The 17,708-nt window shown below is 46.2% G+C and overlaps 1 protein-coding gene across 9 annotated transcripts in view; it reads right to left on the bottom strand.

Annotated features, from left to right (window-relative positions):
- The window catches only part of ACSL1 (acyl-CoA synthetase long chain family member 1), a 77,341-nt gene extending 68,070 nt beyond the window's left edge, over positions 1–9,271 (bottom strand). For 5 of the 9 annotated variants that reach the window (XR_006216499.1, XR_006216498.1, XR_006216497.1 and 2 more), the window contains exon 1: positions 8,474–8,688. The gene's annotated coding sequence lies outside the window, so the exon portion shown is untranslated. Of the gene's footprint in view, positions 1–5,080; positions 5,263–8,473; positions 8,689–9,110 lie in introns of those variants that run through there. The other 4 variants (XM_042982975.1, XM_042982974.1, XM_042982978.1 and 1 more) reach the window with 4 other exon arrangements.
- Positions 9,272–17,708: the final 8,437 nt, after the last annotated feature.

Raw genomic sequence — 17,708 nt, forward strand, 5'->3', positions numbered from 1 at the left:
CACACAAGGAAAGGTCTATACGTTCAATCTGAGATTTACAGAGCACTCCATATCAAACGTTGCTCCCATCTCAGGAGACACAGTAGTGAATAAATCAGAAAATAAAATAAAATCTTTGTCCTGATCTTAAGGCTTCTGCGTTTTCAAGCTTTGGGTCCAAAGTCAAAATATACTCTGGATTTAACACGACTCTCCTGAAGTCCAAGACCACTTTTAAAAAATTTTTAAATTTATCTCTTTAAGTTCAAGTTAATTAACATACAGTGTCATATTGGTTTCAGTAGAACCCAGGGATTCATCACTTACAACACCCAGTGCTCATCCCAACAAGTGCCCTGCTTAATGTCTGTCACCCATTTAGCCCATGCCCCCCCACGTACCTCCCCTCCGGCAACCCTCAGGTTTGTTCTCTGTATTTAAGACTCCCTTATGGTTTGCCTCCCTCTCTGTATTTATCTTATTTTTCCTTCCCTCCCCCTATGTTCATCTGTTGTGTTTCTTAAGTTCCACATATGAGTGAAATCATACGACGTTTGTCTTTCTCCGGCTGACTTATTTCACTTCGCATAACACACTCTAGCTCCATCCATGTTGTTGCAAATGGCAAGATTTCATTCTTTTTGATCGCTGAGTAGTATTCCACTGCATATGCACACCACATCTTCTGTATCCATTAGTCCATCGATGGGCATTTGGGCTCTTCAAATGACATACTGGCTAAAGGGTTAGTATCCAAAAGTCTATAAAGAACTTAGCAAAATCGACATCCAAAAAACAAATAATCCAGTGAAGAAATGGGCAGAAGACGTAACTAGACACTTTTCCAAAGACATCCAGATGGCTAACAGACACGTGAAAATACGCTCTACGTTATCAGGCAAATACAAATCACCACCACCATAAGATACCACCTCACTTCGAGACCAATTTGACATCAATCACAACCTAGTTTCGCAAGGGAGTTTCGATTCCCCCTTAACTGACAAACTGAGTTCTCTTGCTCTTTTTTTTTTTTTCCAAGTGGCATTCAGAGGTATCTTGCCATGCTGTTGGTAGAGAAGGAGTTAATTTTCCGGTTCTCTGAGCTTTTCATAATGCATCCAAACTAATAAATAAATGCCTCTTAATAGGTAACTACATTTATTTATTTATTTATTTATTTATTTATTTATTTTTAAAAAAATTTTTTAATGTTTATTTATTTTTGAGACAGAGTGAGACAGAGCATGAACGGGGGAGGGGCAGAGAGAGAGGGAGACACAGAATCGGAAGCAGGCTCCAGGCTCTGAGCCATCAGCCCAGAGCCCGACGCGGGGCTCGAACTCAGGACCGCAAGATCGTGACCTGAGCTGAAGTCGGACGCTTAACCGACTGAGCCACCCAGGCGCCCCTGTAACTACATTTATAAACTCTAGACATTTGCAAATATTTTCTGAACATTATAAAATACACATATATGAATTTAAGCTAAAAAATGAGCATCTGTAGTAGTTGTAATATACCCACCCTGCAGCCTGGATGGCCTACCTCGGCCACGGAGCACAGGGGCCCCATTTTGGGACGACTGAGCAGTTCTTGCAGCTTCTCTGGGCACCTGCCTGGCTAGAGTCTCTGTCAGTTCTTGACTCTGGGAGGCAACAAATAAAAGTGCTAACTGCAGGGGCGCCTGGGTGGCTTAGTCCGTTAAGTGTCTGAGTCTCGCTATTGGCTCAGGTCCTGATCTCACAGTTCGTGAGATCGAGCCCTGAGTCGGACTCCACGCTGAGCATGGAGCCTGCCTGGGATTCTCTCTCCCTCTCTCTCTGCCCCTCTCCCACTCGTTCTCTCTGTCTCTCTCAAAATAAATAAATAAACATTAAAAACAAGCGCTAACTGGAGCACCCCCCCCCCCCCGAAAAGCTTGCCGCCGCTAGGGGGCAGTGTAATAGTGCTTGCACACAGACTTTCAGTCTAAGAGGGAAACAGAGGTAATCAACAGCTCTGTGAGGGAAAGGAGTTGGAGCGGGCAGGACACTGGAGTGAAGTCACCTGGTCCAAGCCTGAGAGCCCGAGGGGGCTGGACCGGCTAGTCTGGAGGAAGGAGAATCAAGGATGCAGGGCCACGGCAGCCCAAAGCTTCAGCCCCTACCTCACGGGCCAGGGATGTTCAGTCTGCCTACACTTTAGAGGGGTGCCAGCCTCAGTGGCGCTCATCTCTGATTCCTGTCCGAAGAGGGCAGCACAGGCTGGCTCTGTCTTCAGAGTCTAGCCTGTCTCTGGGCTCTCAGCCACACCTCTCTGAATCTGGGTTCCATCCTCCCATGGGGTGGTTGGTTGGACTGCTTGACAGGCAAGTTCCCTGCCAGCCCCACATTCTGGGGCACCTTGGAAGCGTGCCTGAGGAACAATGCGGGTAATTGTCCTACAGAAGGAACAAACAGCTATTCGACCATTTCACTAGTAGCACAGAAACAAGGTATGATTTTAAGAAGGAATACCAGGTAAATGAAGGCGACGGTACAGTTATGTAAGATTATCTAGAACTTGACACTGATCCGCTTCCCTTCCACATCCCGCAAAGCCTACAACCACCTGCTGTTGAAACCTCTCTGAAAGTACCCTGAAAGAGACACCACGGCTGTACTCCTAAACACTAAGCTCAACCCAACGAAAGCACAGGCTTGGTCTAGTGATTTTCGATACCTTGATCTTTGCTGCAAGATCTCAGTTTTGCGCAGCATCATAATTTACAAATTTGGAACACTGAAACGTGTATTCTTGTCAGCGATCCCCTTCTACAGGACACCGGACTGTCTGAATGTCTCCTGGTCTCAACTGGACATCAGACAATATTAAGTGCCTGCTAGCAGTTAAGGTGCCACGTTAAATGCTGCCGAAAACATGCAAAAGATAATGACTAGGTCTCCTACGTGCCCAGAGCTTAGAATGCGGCTGGGGAGTCTATATGAGGAAGCAAGATATGCTCACATGAAAAGGCAAATGAAGGAGAGAGGGGGTGCTGTTCATAACATGAATGACCAGTACAGCCAGGTATCAACCGATCCAGAAAGAAGTAGGCCACTGCCCCAGAACGGGTTCAGGAGATCCTTGGATGGACCAGGCACGAACCCCTTCAGAATCTGAATTAGGGGTGGGGGCACCTGGAGTAGCAGCTATTCCTAACCAATGTGGCAGAATTTCAGCATTTTAACCACCGCTGCGGCTGCTGGCGCATCTCAGCCAGCTGAACGTTAGCCTAGGGTTCCAGTGAGGGATCCAGAGTCTCTGAGGAGCAGGTCCATGAGGAAGGAGGCTGGAATGAGGAATGTCATTGCAGACAGGTCAAAGTAAATGCACAGGGTCCATGAGGCCCTTCCAGGGCATGGGAAGGCCACTCAGGCCAAAGAGAGAGCTCACGGATAGAATCTTGGGATGCAGAGACCTTGGTGCAATCCCGTGCTCCCAGAGTCTGCTTTCCAAAAGTCCCAGGATGTGGGTGGTTTGGGACAGGCACGGGAAACAGCAGGTTGGAATCAGATTCTAGAAGCTCCCAAGAGCCAAGCTAAATAAAGACTTGGGACCTTATAGAGGGAGCCCCGGAAGGCTTCTGGGCAGAGGAGGGATTCAATCAGAGAGTTGTTCATTAAGGAAAGTCATCATTCTCTCCCTCTACTGTCTAAACCAGAGGTGACAGGCTATGGTTTGGGCAGTGACGTTGAGGAAAAACTGGTGTATGTTGTGCAATACTGTACAGAGTAAGTGAAGATAGGTCGACTGCAGGGCACAAAACAAGAAGTACACTGAGATCTGGTCATTCTCCGAACAGGCCCGGGGCCCAGGAACAAACTCCACTGGGTATCATGGCCAGAGGGGAACACAGGTTGTGTAACCTGGGCTAAATCACCCATGACCTGCACAACGATTACTGGGTCTGCAAGGGAGCAAGTTATGCTATTTCGACGGTCAGGGAGCCTGGGATATTTAGAAGTGCCGCAGACAGAGGTGACTCAGGAAGCAAGTATATATGTGGGAGCTGGGGTTCCCACCCTTGCCCCCTTCAACCACAGCAGCCCTGCTTTTATTCTGTACCTTGGGGTTCTGCCTAACACTGTACTAGAAAAAAGGCACCCATATCCAGTAGACGATACAACACTGTGCCTCCAAACCCTGAAAACTCACAATTCTGTTCTCTTGTCTCTAACATGCTGAGAAAGTCTATTTTTGGTAAAAGTAACCCGAGATGCACAGCAGGAAGCAAACCTATGTGCCATGGTGAGACCAATCTCTTACTTCAGTGAGTGGCTCGCCCATCTCTGCTGAGCGTGGGTCCCTGTTCCCAGCCACGCCCTCTCTTCCTGCCACACACTTGATGCATTAACCGTGCACCTCGACGGTTCACCAGTCTTAATGAGACCAAGGGCAGGCAAAGCCTTTAACTCTTTAATTCTCTAGAAAGTCATAGCTCTGGACCAGGTGATCTTGTCACTCACTGAAGCAAGCTGAATCAAAATTTGTTGTCATTTCAGCGCTCTGGTGGTACAAGACAGAGTGTAAAAATGAGGCCAGGAAATATCAAGGAACAACGACACGGAAAAAGAACCACTTCTGTCCTGTCTCGCCACTAGCTAGGTAACCTGGAACTTTGCTGACACTCCTGGGCTAAGAGCCGTTCAAGCTCTAGGGAGGCAGTTGAGCCAACCAATTAGGAGCTCAGGCCCCGCAGTCTGACTTGCCTAGGTTCAAATCCTGGTTTGGGCAACTTCATTCCTGCCCTTATTCTTTTATCTTTTGTAAAGCAGGGATAATAGCAGGACCTACCTTGCAGGGAGGATTAACTGAATTCACGGGATATCAGAAGCACTGAGAACAGTGCCTTGGACCGTTGGCTGTTATCATCACCTTTCACGTCCTGAGCCTGCCCCTGCCGGGCTGTGGCCACTGCCTCAGTCAGCTCACAGACCCTGCTTTGTAGCTGACGGCTGAGCCCTGAGGGAGAAACTAGTCTCTGTAGCAACCTTCTCCTTCCTCTGGTTATTTAAAGAATAAACAGTGTTCGAGGTATTTGGGCCTTAGATATATGCACATTTCTCTCACAACCAACCTGAGGGGAAAGTACCAATTTCTTCCTCCGCCAAAACTGTGCAAAGGGACAGATAATACATTTATCAGAAGTCCTTCCAGAATGAGGAAATGGTATAAACGTCAATCCACGTTTCCTCCTTTGATGCCATTTTTTCCATTTATCTTTCCAGACCATGAAATCCAAAAATCGACAGCTTTGCACTAGAACACAGGAACCCAAAAGTTCATTAAAACCATTCACTAACAAAAATAATTTTCAAATCGTTGCCAGTGTCAACAGTTTTAAAGCAGAACACGCCTTAATTTTTCCAAAAGATACATTAAATACATAAGAAGCTTGGCAAACCGTTCGGACGCAGTTGTTCTTAAATATCCAACAGTAGGAGAAGGGTAAGTAAATTGGAACATATCCCTTACACCACATTATGCAGCCATTCTCAAAACTTCGTTTTGGAGGAGAAGGTAACAACATGGAAGAATGCTCACAATACAACTTAGGTGATTAAAATTAAACTATCAGGAGCGCCTAGGTGGCTCAGTCAGTTAAGCGTTGGACTGTGGCTCACGTCATGATCTGGTTTGTGAGTTCGAGCCCCGCGTCAGGCTCTGTGCTGACAGCTCAGAGCCTAGAGCCTGCTTCAGATTCTGTCTCCCTCACTCTCTGCCCCTCCCCCAATCGTGCTCTGTCTCTCTCTGTCTTTCAAAAAAAAAATGTTAAAAAAATTTTTTTTAAAACATTAAGAAATTTTTTAAATCATCAAAATTTTTATCTTCAATTAAAACTACATGCTTAAAGTACAAAAAAAAGTTGTTTAGAAAAACACTAAAAGGAAATACACAAAAAGGTTAATAGCATCTATTCCTTGAAGCCCTTTTTTTATAGTTCCCAAATTTTCTAGAAGCAGAGGTTCGTGTTATAATATAAAAAGTATATAATATATAATATTCCTATGTTAATATAATTCTTACAAAAGCATATATTCCTATTATAAATACTTTCACATTTACATGCTAAACTTTTTATAATTTTATATTTTATATACATATACATACACACACACATGTAGGTTTTCTGAGGCAAATGGTTTTGAATTAGGTGTTAGATAGCTTTCAAATTTCATTTAAAACTTGAAAAATTCTCATAAAGAGAATTAGCCCAGGTACCTACACAGAGCCACCAGTTTTGAAATCTTAGATTTTTTTTTTTGTGCCTCCAGCCAAATGCATTCTTCTAGGCAGGCAGCACAGGGGAAGAGAGCACTCACCTACACCTAAGCTTTTGTCCAAAAGAATGTGCCCTCCCTCCAAGCCAGCCATGTTTCAAGAAAAGCTCCATATTTCATTCTTCCTCGGAATTGCACAAAAGCTACAACAAACCAAATTCGATATTGTCTACAACTCAGCCAAGAACTTCTAAACGTCAGGATGTAAAGAAAAAGCAGAGAAAGTAACATACCACCGATTACGCAAGAGCTTCCTCTTGTCAATTTTTTCAAATTATGTACCACTTTGGGCTCACACAAACTAGAAATTCCTGTTGAGCTGTCATCTGGGCATTTTCGGTAAGGAACTGGAGATAAAAAGACAATCTTGGAGTTGCAGCCACAAACACTGGGAAATTGCCTCCACTTTCTAGCTTGTGCGCTTTCCAAACGCGTTTCTGTAAAAGCTCTCAGAGCCCCTTCAAGTACTACAATGTTGAAAATTAAACCTAACCACGTGCAGCTTCAGATCAGCTCGGTTCAAGGAGACTTTGTCTCTAGGCATGAGCGCCAAAGACAAACGATCCTGATGGGTTTGTCTGACCACCAAGTTGGACTGACCACCTGCAGCCAACACTGTGCACCTACAGTCTACCTCCTGACGAACCTGCCTGCGAGAGAGAAAGGCTTGAATCCCAAGATTTCAAGTAAGGCCACAGGATACCAATAGCTTGGAGATGCCTTAAAGGAAGTTCCTCTGTATTTTTTAACACAAGAGTCTATCTCATTGCATCATCCAAACAATACCGTTCATAAAACGTTATTAATGGATTCTAACTTAACAGTATTTGGATACGAAAGTCGGTATGTGCAGAAGAATAATGAGCTTATGCTTTATGAGGCAAACCTGCCCAATACATTCAGCAACTGCCCTTAAAAATTATATATATTCATCTCGGGTTACGGAGTCTCAACATCTAGAAATTACTAGTATTCCTATAGTCTTGCTCTTTCCAGAAAAGTGAAACTTGAAGGGAGAGAGGAGAAATCCCCAGCTGTGATGACAGAACAATCTGATCTTTCCCCAGCCCCTCCTCTGAACACCACCATTTTCCACAAGCCAGCTAACATCAAAAACGAAAGACATAGTAAGGCCTGTGGCATGTGAGCATGCTTTCAGTTATTTCAAACTTCATCTGAAAGAGAGGTAGCTAGGAAAATACCTCTATGATATAAACTGAAACCTGTCCCAACCTGCACTTGTCACAATTAGCTATCTCTTAAACACCCCAAGTTAAAAAGCCCAGAGATCTCTTTTTAGTCAGGCTGCCTGCAATAATAATGAAAATATTGCCAAAATATGCATAACAGAGCCAGGAAGGAAATAAGTCAAAATGCTTATAATTGTGAGGGAAGGGTGATTAAAAAAAAAAAAGTTTTTTTCTGTTCACAGTAAATGCATAAAACAGAGGTCTATAACATGCCTACACTATTTGAAGGGAGGAAGGGAGGTATGAAGTTGGCTACTTTTGAAGATTTTTTTCTAGTCCTAGAATCTTAGCTCATGAAAGACTTTCGTTTAACGCAGACCTTTCACAAATAAGGAGTCAAGTTTCAGACTGGGAAGGGATTCTCCCAGTTGAGTGAAGGCAAGAAAGAACATCTCAGAAGACTGGCTCCATGCTGATGGGAAGCAAGATTTCCTTTAAAAGTTCCACCTCCTCAAGTCCACTAATGTGCCCATTGAACCTGCCATGGCCACTTGAAAATGCAGAATCAACCAGAAACTTTCGATTGACTTTTTGTTTGTGTTAAGCAAATAACTGTTTACACCGAGATAAACACAGGTGAAATTTGTGTCAGACACTATGACATTTCATGTTTTTCTCATGCTAAGCAAAGACGAAAAATAAAAGAAAGGGTCCTGACAGTCGGGGGGCACTTTGGATGCTCCTGTATCAAGAAGATGCTCAGAACTGTTAACTTTAAAAGGCAAACAGCACTTCTACAATGGTCTTAATTAAGCTCCATAACCTTGTAAGTAGGTGGGGTGGGGAAGGGATCTGCGATTGTAAATACACACTGATAAGTGTCTGTCTCTAGGTTCTAGTCCACGTGACCATTCAAGTCCTTTACCACCACTTTCCCAGGCTACAAGACGATAGGTATCATCGCTGCTTCCTAATTTCAAAAAACACCAGGCTTCTTACATCAGTGACTCCAACACGGCTATGGGCACTCCTCCAGAGACACCGCGAGAATTTCTCCTTTTAGCAACCGGCTTTTGAGGCTGCATTCGACCCTCCTACAAGCGCTCCGCGCAGGGGCCACCATCACGCCGAGGAAGCAGGACGTTCCGGCTCCGACGCTTTCAGGCGCGGTCCGAATGCGCCTCAAAAACCCTGTCACGGGGACAGGCGCCCCGGCCCCGCTGGACCATCCCTCGCATCTGAAGCTCGGGGTCCGGCTTCCGGGACGGGCGGGTCCCCGCCGTCACACAAACCAGAGGCCGGTCCCGCGGCGCGCGTCACCCGGACCCCGGCGTGCACCAGCCCCCGCGCCCGCGCAGCCCGCGGGAAACGGCGGCCGGGCATCCCCGGCTCAGGCACAGGAAGCGGCGGCGGGCTCTGGCGGCCCGAAGGCCTCCGCTGCCGGGAGAAGGGGAACCGAGGGCAGAGGCCGGAAAAGCGGAACGTCCCCGGGAGTCGAGGGGCGGCTCACGCGTCTCCGCCGCGGCCGTCGCCTCCCGGGCTCGGGCCGGCGGAGCAGCCTCAGCCCAGCGCCTCCGCCGAGACCACCGGCGCCGCAGCCGGGAAAAACGCGGCTCCCGGCGGCAAAAGCACTCACCTCCTCGGCTGGCCGGGCCGCTACGCCGCCGGCTGTCACCTCAGCCCACTGCCTGCCCAGCGCCGACTCCGGATGCTATTTAAGGGCGCCGCCGTAGTCGCTGCGCCCTGGCTGCGCCCCAGCCTCAGCCGCCGCGGAGCCAAGCTGCTGCGGGTGCGCCAGCCGCTCCCGCCCCGCTGGCTCCGCCCCGGCCCCGGGCCCCGCCTCCGCTCTCAAGCCCCGCCCCCGACGCGCGCCCACCTCCCGTCTGGGTGCGCGCGTGCCGGGCTGCCTGCTGGCGGGTGCAGGGACGCGGCGAGCAAACTCAGGAAGAGTCGCTTCGCCTGCCTTCGATTTCATAGCGAATCTGTGGAAGGGCAAAGGGTATATTGTAGAGCTTCAACCTAGAAGCCCGGCCAGCCCTGGGGTCCCGTTGCCATGAGGACCGGCAGACGCCCTTTGTCATTTTCCTCCCTCAATTGCCTGCCTTGCTGACTTCTAGGAGGGCAAGGATTAATGCGGGAGCAGGGGCGGGGGCGGGATCCTGGTGACCAGAGGTCTTCCTTTGCCTTTTTTTTTTTTTTTTTTTGTCATCCACATGCACGACCCCTTTTAGCCCGATTTCACCACGGTTTTCACATGGAGTTTCGCCATAGTCTTTGGCTTGGGAACACTCTTGTCTGGACTTCTGCAATGCCCTGGTCGTGAAGCAACGTTGAACAAATCAAACCGGGTATAGTGAGAGCAGAATGCAGGCTTGATATTGCTCAAGGGCAGTATTCACCTGCCAAGTTCTTGGGGCCTGTATATCCTGCTCAGCAGTGGCTGTGGTTTTGAGGGGTTCTGCATCCCTGCGTTGGCCATTTGGAATGAACTGAGGCACAGAGGCTGAATGCTAGTGAGGGCGAAAGTACTCTTGGAACTCATGCAATCTGCTTCCAGAGCATATGCACATAATAACCACTGGACTGGACTGATACTTATGTTTTTGTGAGCCTGAGCTCCCCGGACACCTCAAGCTTATTGGCTTCCCTGGAGCAACTAATATCTCAAGGACTTACCTCCCAAAGTGTGCCAGGCACCCCAGGACAGCAATGGTGAGGGCCACCCACACTCCAGTGGCCTCTGTAACCGCTCAGTTCTCCAAGATCCCCTTCTACACATAGGCTCTCCATCTAAAATTAGAAATGTACTCCACTTTCGTTTTTATGGCTTTCCACTTGGCTAATCCTTGGTTTCTCTGCTCAGATCTCTCTCTCCTCACCCATGATTTCATCATTTGAGCCTCTTCTTTTTTTCTCTTGCTTCTCTAACTGGTCCTTCCGCCTCTCCATAGGCACGTCCAAGTTCTGTGCTGTATTGGTTTGTAACCTGCCGTTACACGGTATCACAAACCAGGTAGCTTAAACAGAAATGTATTGTCTCACGGTTCTAGAGCCGAGAGCTTCAAAATCAAGGTGTGGGTGCGGTTGGTTCCTTCTGAGGGAGAAGGGAACACAATTCAACCCCACAACACGTGACAGCTGTCACTGACTGTCTTCCCTGTCCCTTCCCCCTCCAAGACACGTTTCTTCTAACTGGCATGCCCTTCCCTGATTTCTAGCCCTAGTGCAGATAATATAATTCCTAGCGTAGGAAAGGCACACAACCAGGGATTACATCTCAATTCCTACTCTCTGTGGTAGAGCTGCCGTGTGATGTAGAGAGGCAAGTTCAGGTTTCTCCTCTGGAAATAAGAGGACTAGACTAAATAACTTCTCAGGTCCCTTTCAATGCTAACACTTTTTTTAAAAAACCCTTGTCATTTCAAAAAGTTTCACACTTGATGGCGTTGTCCTGTGACCACCAGATAAAGACTTTGAAGGTAAGCAGTATTGCACTGTGGTTGAGCACATAAGCCACATAAGCTTTGGAGTTGGGCAGCAAGGCCCGGCTCACCCTCTGTAAGACAGGAAGAATGGGACCTACCTCAGAAGGATGTTGTTGGGACTGACAGCCCATGATCTCAGTTTTGTCATTAAATAAAGGTTCTGTACTCCATAGTTGGGGGCTCCATTTTGTGACTCCGGGAGAGGTAGAAACCCAGTCTTTTTTTTAAATTTTTTTTTTAACATTTATTCATTTTTGAGAGACAGAGTGTGAGCGGGCAAGGCACAGAGAGAGAGAGGGAGACACAGAATCCCAAGAAGGCTCCAGACTCTCAGCTGTCAGCACAGAGCCCGACGCAGGGCTTGAACTCACAGACAGCAAGATCGTGACCTGAGCTGAAGTTGGACACTCAACCGACTGAGCCACCCAGGTGCCTCGGTAGAAATCCAGTCTTAAGACTCTTTTCCACCTTCTTTTTTCCCCAAACACTTCTGTAGCCAACCGAACAGGAGCCAAATGGGATGTTGCAGTGGAACAAAATTCCTAATAGAAGTTTGAGTCTCTCTTCTTAGTTGTTCTTGGCCCCATTTTGGCTCGATTAAACTTTTGTGGCTAATTCTGGCTAGATCCAAATCTATAGCTGTCTAAAATTGATTGATCAACCTTCCAGAAAAGCGAAAGAGAGTCAAAGTCTTTTTTGGGACAAGCTGAGGGACCGGTTGACAATGACCTTGTCTCAAAATCTCCCACTTGTGATTGCCAACTGCAGAGTTGTGACAATTATTGATCTTCTATATCTACTGTTTTTGAGCATGGTCATCTGAAGTGTAGCCACATCAGTTATTAGTGGCCAATGGACTTTAAATTCCAGACCTTGGTAAGTGGATGGTTAAAGAAGGGGTTGGCATCAGTGGCTGGGTGCTTGTCACTCAGTCTGTTTTGAGGTTACATCTACATTAGGCGTATATCCATTTCCCCCAGGAGATGTAAGTACCTAGAGAGCAGGCACTGTATGCCATTAATCTCAGATTTGCTGAGAAATCTGAGATATTTCCACCAAACAGATGTTGCTCTGTAACTACTGATTATCACATGGTCTCCAGTGGCCCTAATTAAGCCATAGTCCTCCCTTCTCCCCCACCCCTTTTATTGTTCAAGTGCACTTGATCCACTGACTTCATTAACTTTACGAGGAGGAGTTAGTCCGCAGCTGTGTAGGCAGTAACTTCCACGGGTACACCCCTCTTCCTACTGGGTGAGTTGTTGGACAACTCCAGGCCTTCCAGACTCTACCCTGCAGCCCCACAACACGACTTTCTGTTTCTTGAGGTGGTATGAATATTGTATTCAGTCAATGTCAAATAAGTGATAAGTACTCCGATCTTCCAATTCAACTAGCTCTTCATTGTCAAAATCAAACTCTTTACAAGAACTTCTAAGATGCCCTTCATAACCTATCTCTGCTTTCCTACCAACCAGCTCTCCAGACACTCCCCCATCCAGGTGGATGGAAGTGCTTGCAGGGTAAGAGCAAAGGCCTGAAGTCAGCATGGATTCAAATTCCACAACTTACTGGTTCCAGACCTTGGGCAAGAAACCGTCTGATCCCTAGCTTTCTTACCTGCCAAGTGCATATAATACTGTATCGCATCTGATCTAAGTCACAATCAATTGTAAGATGCACCATTATTTTATGTATCCCTGAGAAAGAAAAAAAATGCTTCCCATTATAATTATGACATCATCAGCTGGAAGATGTACTGTGTACTGCTTAGCTTTTACTGCATAGCAAATCACTGTAAAATTTAGCGGCTTAAAAAAACAATCATTTATTAGCTCATGATTTTGTGGCTTGGCACTTGGGCTGGCTCAACCAGGTAGTTCCCCTGCTGGTCTCTCCTGAGCTCTCTCTTGCAGCCAGTCAGCTGTGGATATATGGGCTGGATGGCTCAGGAATGGCCTCACTCACTTGGATGTCAGGATATTTGCTGGGGTCCCTTGGTTCTCTTCTACATGTCCACTCCAGTAAGCAGTTCATCCGTCCTAAAATGGTGGCCTCAGGGCTCCAAGCTCTGCAAAGGGGATAAGCCCCAGCGTACCATTGCTTTTCAAACTTTGGCTTGCTTTGTGTTTGCTGCTATTACATTGGCTGAAGCAAGTCACATGACTAAGGCAAGTATCCATGTGGGAAAGGATTACCCAAGGACATGGATTCAAGGAGAGGAACAACAGTGGCCATATTGCAAAAAGTCTACTATACATCCTGATGCCAGAGATATTAAAATCTGGAAAAATATGCATCTGAGATTACACAAAATATAGTAAAAGTAGTGGATGTTAAAGATTTATTTTGGTGATCATTTCACAATATACAGATATGGAATCATTATGCTGGACATCTGACACTAATATATGTTCTCTATATCGATCAAGTCAACCATATCTCAATTTAAGAAAGTAAAGAAGAAACAGGGGCACCTGGGTGGCTCAGTTGGTTGAGCCTCTGACTTCAGCTCAGGTCATGATCTCACGGTCAGTGAGTTCGAGTCCCGCGTCGGGCTCTGTGCGGACAGCTCAGAGCCTGGAGCCTGCTTGGGATTCTGTGTCACCCTCTTTCTCTGCCCCTCCCCTGCTCGGGTTCTGTCTCTCTGTCTCTCAAAAATAAATAAACGTAAAAAAAAGAAGAAAGTAAAGAAGAAACATATTAGCTAAAGTGAAAATAGAGTCAAAGAATATTTAATTTATAGCTCTGTTGGTGGAGCGACACCCTGTGTGTAAAGAGATGAGAGGCAAATGTTTTGAAAAGCAGCTAAAGTCATTAGCTTCTAGTGGAGGAAAACACATTTTGCTGGGACTGGAGAGAAAAAGGTGCAAATGGATACAGATAAAGTTTGAAAATATTAGAGCTGAAAGAGGAAGGAAGCCTGCCCTCCACTCTTGTGACCAAAATAAATCCAATATCCTACATTCCAAGGAATATATTGTCGTGACACCTTTTCCCTCCCCATCCCTCTAGTCCTGTGCTCCTTCTGTTTTCACAGAAGAAATCATGTTTCCACAGGAAAAAATCATGCTTTGGGGAGTATTAGCCAAGGAAATAGTTCATTGGTCAATCTGAAAACACACGAGTGTCCAGTTCAATGCACAGCGGTGGTTATATTGTTTCCCTTAAGAGTTTCTACCTTTGAGCATTCCTGGCAGCTCCATCAGTGAGCCCTCCAGCCTTCTGTAAACTTCAGTGAGTCAGTAGGGTTTCTAGAACTAAAGTTCCCAGTTCATAACCACTAATGCTCTAACAAGCCATGAATTTCTGCTCTAAAATCTGGAGTGTCACTTTAAACAGTTCAGGGTGACTAGATGAAATATATCACTGAGAAGGTCTCCTTTCAAGGTATTTAAATATTAATCCCGCCTCTGCCTTCCAAACATTGTGTTCTCTTTTTGTTCAGTAATCCCTCAGCTGATCTAATAGAGGAATACGTAAATCAAAACTTTCGAAAGTGTGTTTTCTGCTTTTTAGAAGAAAACCATAATTTCTTAAGAAAATAAAATCCTATATCTGATTCTGGAATAAACACTGGGATAGATATGGAGAGATAGGTAGATGGTAGATAGATGAGGGATAGATAGATAGATAGATAGATAGGAAGATAGGAAGATGAGGGTCACCTGGGTGGGTCAGCTGGTTGAGTGGCCAGCTCTTGATTTCAGCTCAGGTCATGTTCTGATGGTCGGGGGCTCCACATTGAGCATGGCGCCTGCTTGGGATTCTCTCCCTCTCTCTCTGCCCCTCCCCCGCGTGCTCTCTCTTTCTCTCAAAATCAAATCAAGTCAAATAAAAATATGTAAAAGATAGAAAGATGAGTAGATAGACAAATTAGATAGAGATGGACAGATAGATAGATATGTCTGGAGTATGGTAGGCCTTTTGGGGATTGAGTGTATCTCTTATCCAAGAAAGGATGATTATGTTAAAAAAAAAAAAAAGCAGGGGGTGGCAGTGGTGAGTTGCTCTGTGAGATAATGTCTGCAAAGCACTTAGTACAGTACTTGCCCCCAGTGAATATTCTATAAGTGCTATTACTGACGATTCTCTTTGGAAAGCCTCTGTAGCTATGCTTTTTGTATCTGCAACCCTATAAATTCTTATTTATCATCCAAAACCTAACTCAGGCATCCCTTTCTCCAGGACACAGACACACACAGATACGCAGACACACACGCACACACACACACACACACACACACAACACACACACCGTTATCCCCAGAGTCGTGCTAGCCTGCCATTTAAGTTGCACTGCCTGTTTGTGATAGGTTGTCATTTCCGTGCTTCTAGGTCTGTGGACCTGGCTTTGAGCTCCCTGACAGCAGACGTTGTGTGTCTAGACATCTCCTCCCCTCATCCCAAGACAATGCCTGGTACTTGATACGTGTTTATTCCATTGAACCGGTGTGTCACCACCAATAGCACCGCTTCTCCTTCTCCAAGGTGTAACTGCTGTTTCCTCCGGAGGTGGTCCCACAGCTCTGTCTGATGGTTCTGGCACAGAACCTGTCACATTCATTGTGATTACTTGTTCGCGTAATGCACACGCAGATAGGATGTGCCTTCCTCTCCTCTACGTCACACAGAGACTCCCCCTCACCGTGCCTGGTGGTAGCAGTGAGTACTCTGCTCATCCTTGTGACATAAATAAAAAGTGTCTCGAATCTCCATTCTACTTATTCTCAGGAAGGCCTGTGGCTAGAAGTCTAGGGGAAAATTGGATTGAGTATGTGATTCATCAGGGGTTGTTTCTAGTCCATTCCTAGAACCTGAGCTCACTGGCTTCCCTCTCCTCTGAGGTCACAATGCTGCTCCCTCATCATGTGCTTGAGTGCCCGGGGGAGCCCAGCCCCCGTCCCTGGGGTCTCTCTCACCCTTCCACCCCACCCAAGGAACAGTCATGTCGCGGGCCCATGACACCCAGCAGTATTTGAAGTTTCTCTCAGTGAACAGAATGTGTCTAAAAATACCACAAGGAGTGTATGGGACTCGGACCAGATCATTTATCACCCGATGTCTCTGGGAACAGGACACTGGTAACCCCCGTGGGGTTGGGACATCAGTTCAGAGTAGTGTTGAAACTGGGTGAGTGGGCAACATGCATCCTCCCTCAGTTCTGCTCTGGCCCCTCCTTCATGCCCATTGCACGAGCCCAGCCACTGCAGGCTCCCCCCAGGCCCACACCTTAGCCTTCTGGAGGCCATGGCCCACCTTGAGAATCTGATGAAAAATATGGATCCGCACCTCATAAACGCTTCCCGTGTGCTGTCTGTGGGTGTCTGAGGCTCCCTAGATTAAGCGCCTGTGATAGAATAGAAAAATACAAATCTCTAAGTTCAAGGCTGGACTCTGCCTCTTCCCGGTGTTTAAAAAATGGTTAAAGAAGACAGTTTAAGGGGCACCTGGGTGCCTCGGTCAGTTAAACATCCGACTCTTGATTTTGGCTCAGGTCCTGATCTCATGGTCGTGGGATGCAGCCCCATGTGGGGCTCCACACTGAGTGTGATTCTCTGTCTAAAATCAAAAGAAAGAGAGAGAGAGAGAACAGAATTTAAGTGATATGAATAAACTATTTAACACTTCATGGACCCGATAGTCCCCATTCAAGAATGGCAAAACAGAGAAGAAGGCAGGAAGCATTTATAAAATAAATAATAAAGAACAGGGAAGAGAAAAACAGAGAATATCTGATTGGCTGGGGCTACTTAGGCAACCTTGATTGGAATGAGAAGGAACAAGGAAATAAGTACAGAGCCTGAGTTGGCTTGGCTTTGCGGGACTAGCCAACTCACGTATTTCTGGTCAAGTGGATCATTTATAGGGACATGAAAGTGATCTGAATTTTGATTTGTTGATGGTACACCCTGGTCAGGAGCAGATCCAACTTGGGCCTAGAAATTTATCTTAACGCTAGTTATGTGACTTATCTCTCTGAGCCTCAGTTTCCACATACGAACAATAGGTTGTAAGGGGCCGGCCACATAATAGGTCCTTGGTCCTCGCTTCCCCATCCCAAGCTTCCAGATATGTTTTCATTTTTAAGTGCATGGTGCTATCAGTTTGGCACATGTAGGCAGCAAAGGGTTGACGTTTGATCGTAAATTCAGCTTTTCAGGTATTCACTTAAAAACGTTTGCTGGGCATTTACTGTGTGCTATCTAGGAGGTAGGTGTTGGAGTGTGTAGGTAGGTGTGGGTCTGTGTGTATACATACCTGTTCACGAAGGATGTAGAGTTGAATATAAAATGGAACCTCAGTTCACAACATGATGACCTAGTGCCTATCTATCCCTAGAATATACCCTCTCTGAAAAATTTTCGCACAAAATATTTCACCTAATTAACTCACTACAAAGACACAGTATTGGTGCCCCAGTATTTTGGCCACGTGATCAAAGTCTGGCCCTTGTTTGGTGCCCACCTCCCTCTGTGACAATACCTTCTTGTCCTTGACTTTGTTAAATTCAATGCCAAGAGTCTCCATCGGGAATATTCTTACATAGATATCCATCTCCATCCTCCATCAGGAATATTCTTACATAGTCTGAATTGAAGGAGATGTCTTAGGCCTAAATATAGGAATACATGGCTGGTTTTGTATCATTGCTGAAAATCCGTGTGTGTGTGTGTGTGTGTGTGTGTGTATCTGACAGGCTTTTCTTCAGTTTAAAATGCAGGCTGCTCACATACATATGGGCTTCT

The sequence above is a fragment of the Panthera tigris genome, chromosome B1, assembly GCF_018350195.1.
Source record: "Panthera tigris isolate Pti1 chromosome B1, P.tigris_Pti1_mat1.1, whole genome shotgun sequence".
NCBI lineage: Eukaryota > Metazoa > Chordata > Mammalia > Carnivora > Felidae > Panthera > Panthera tigris.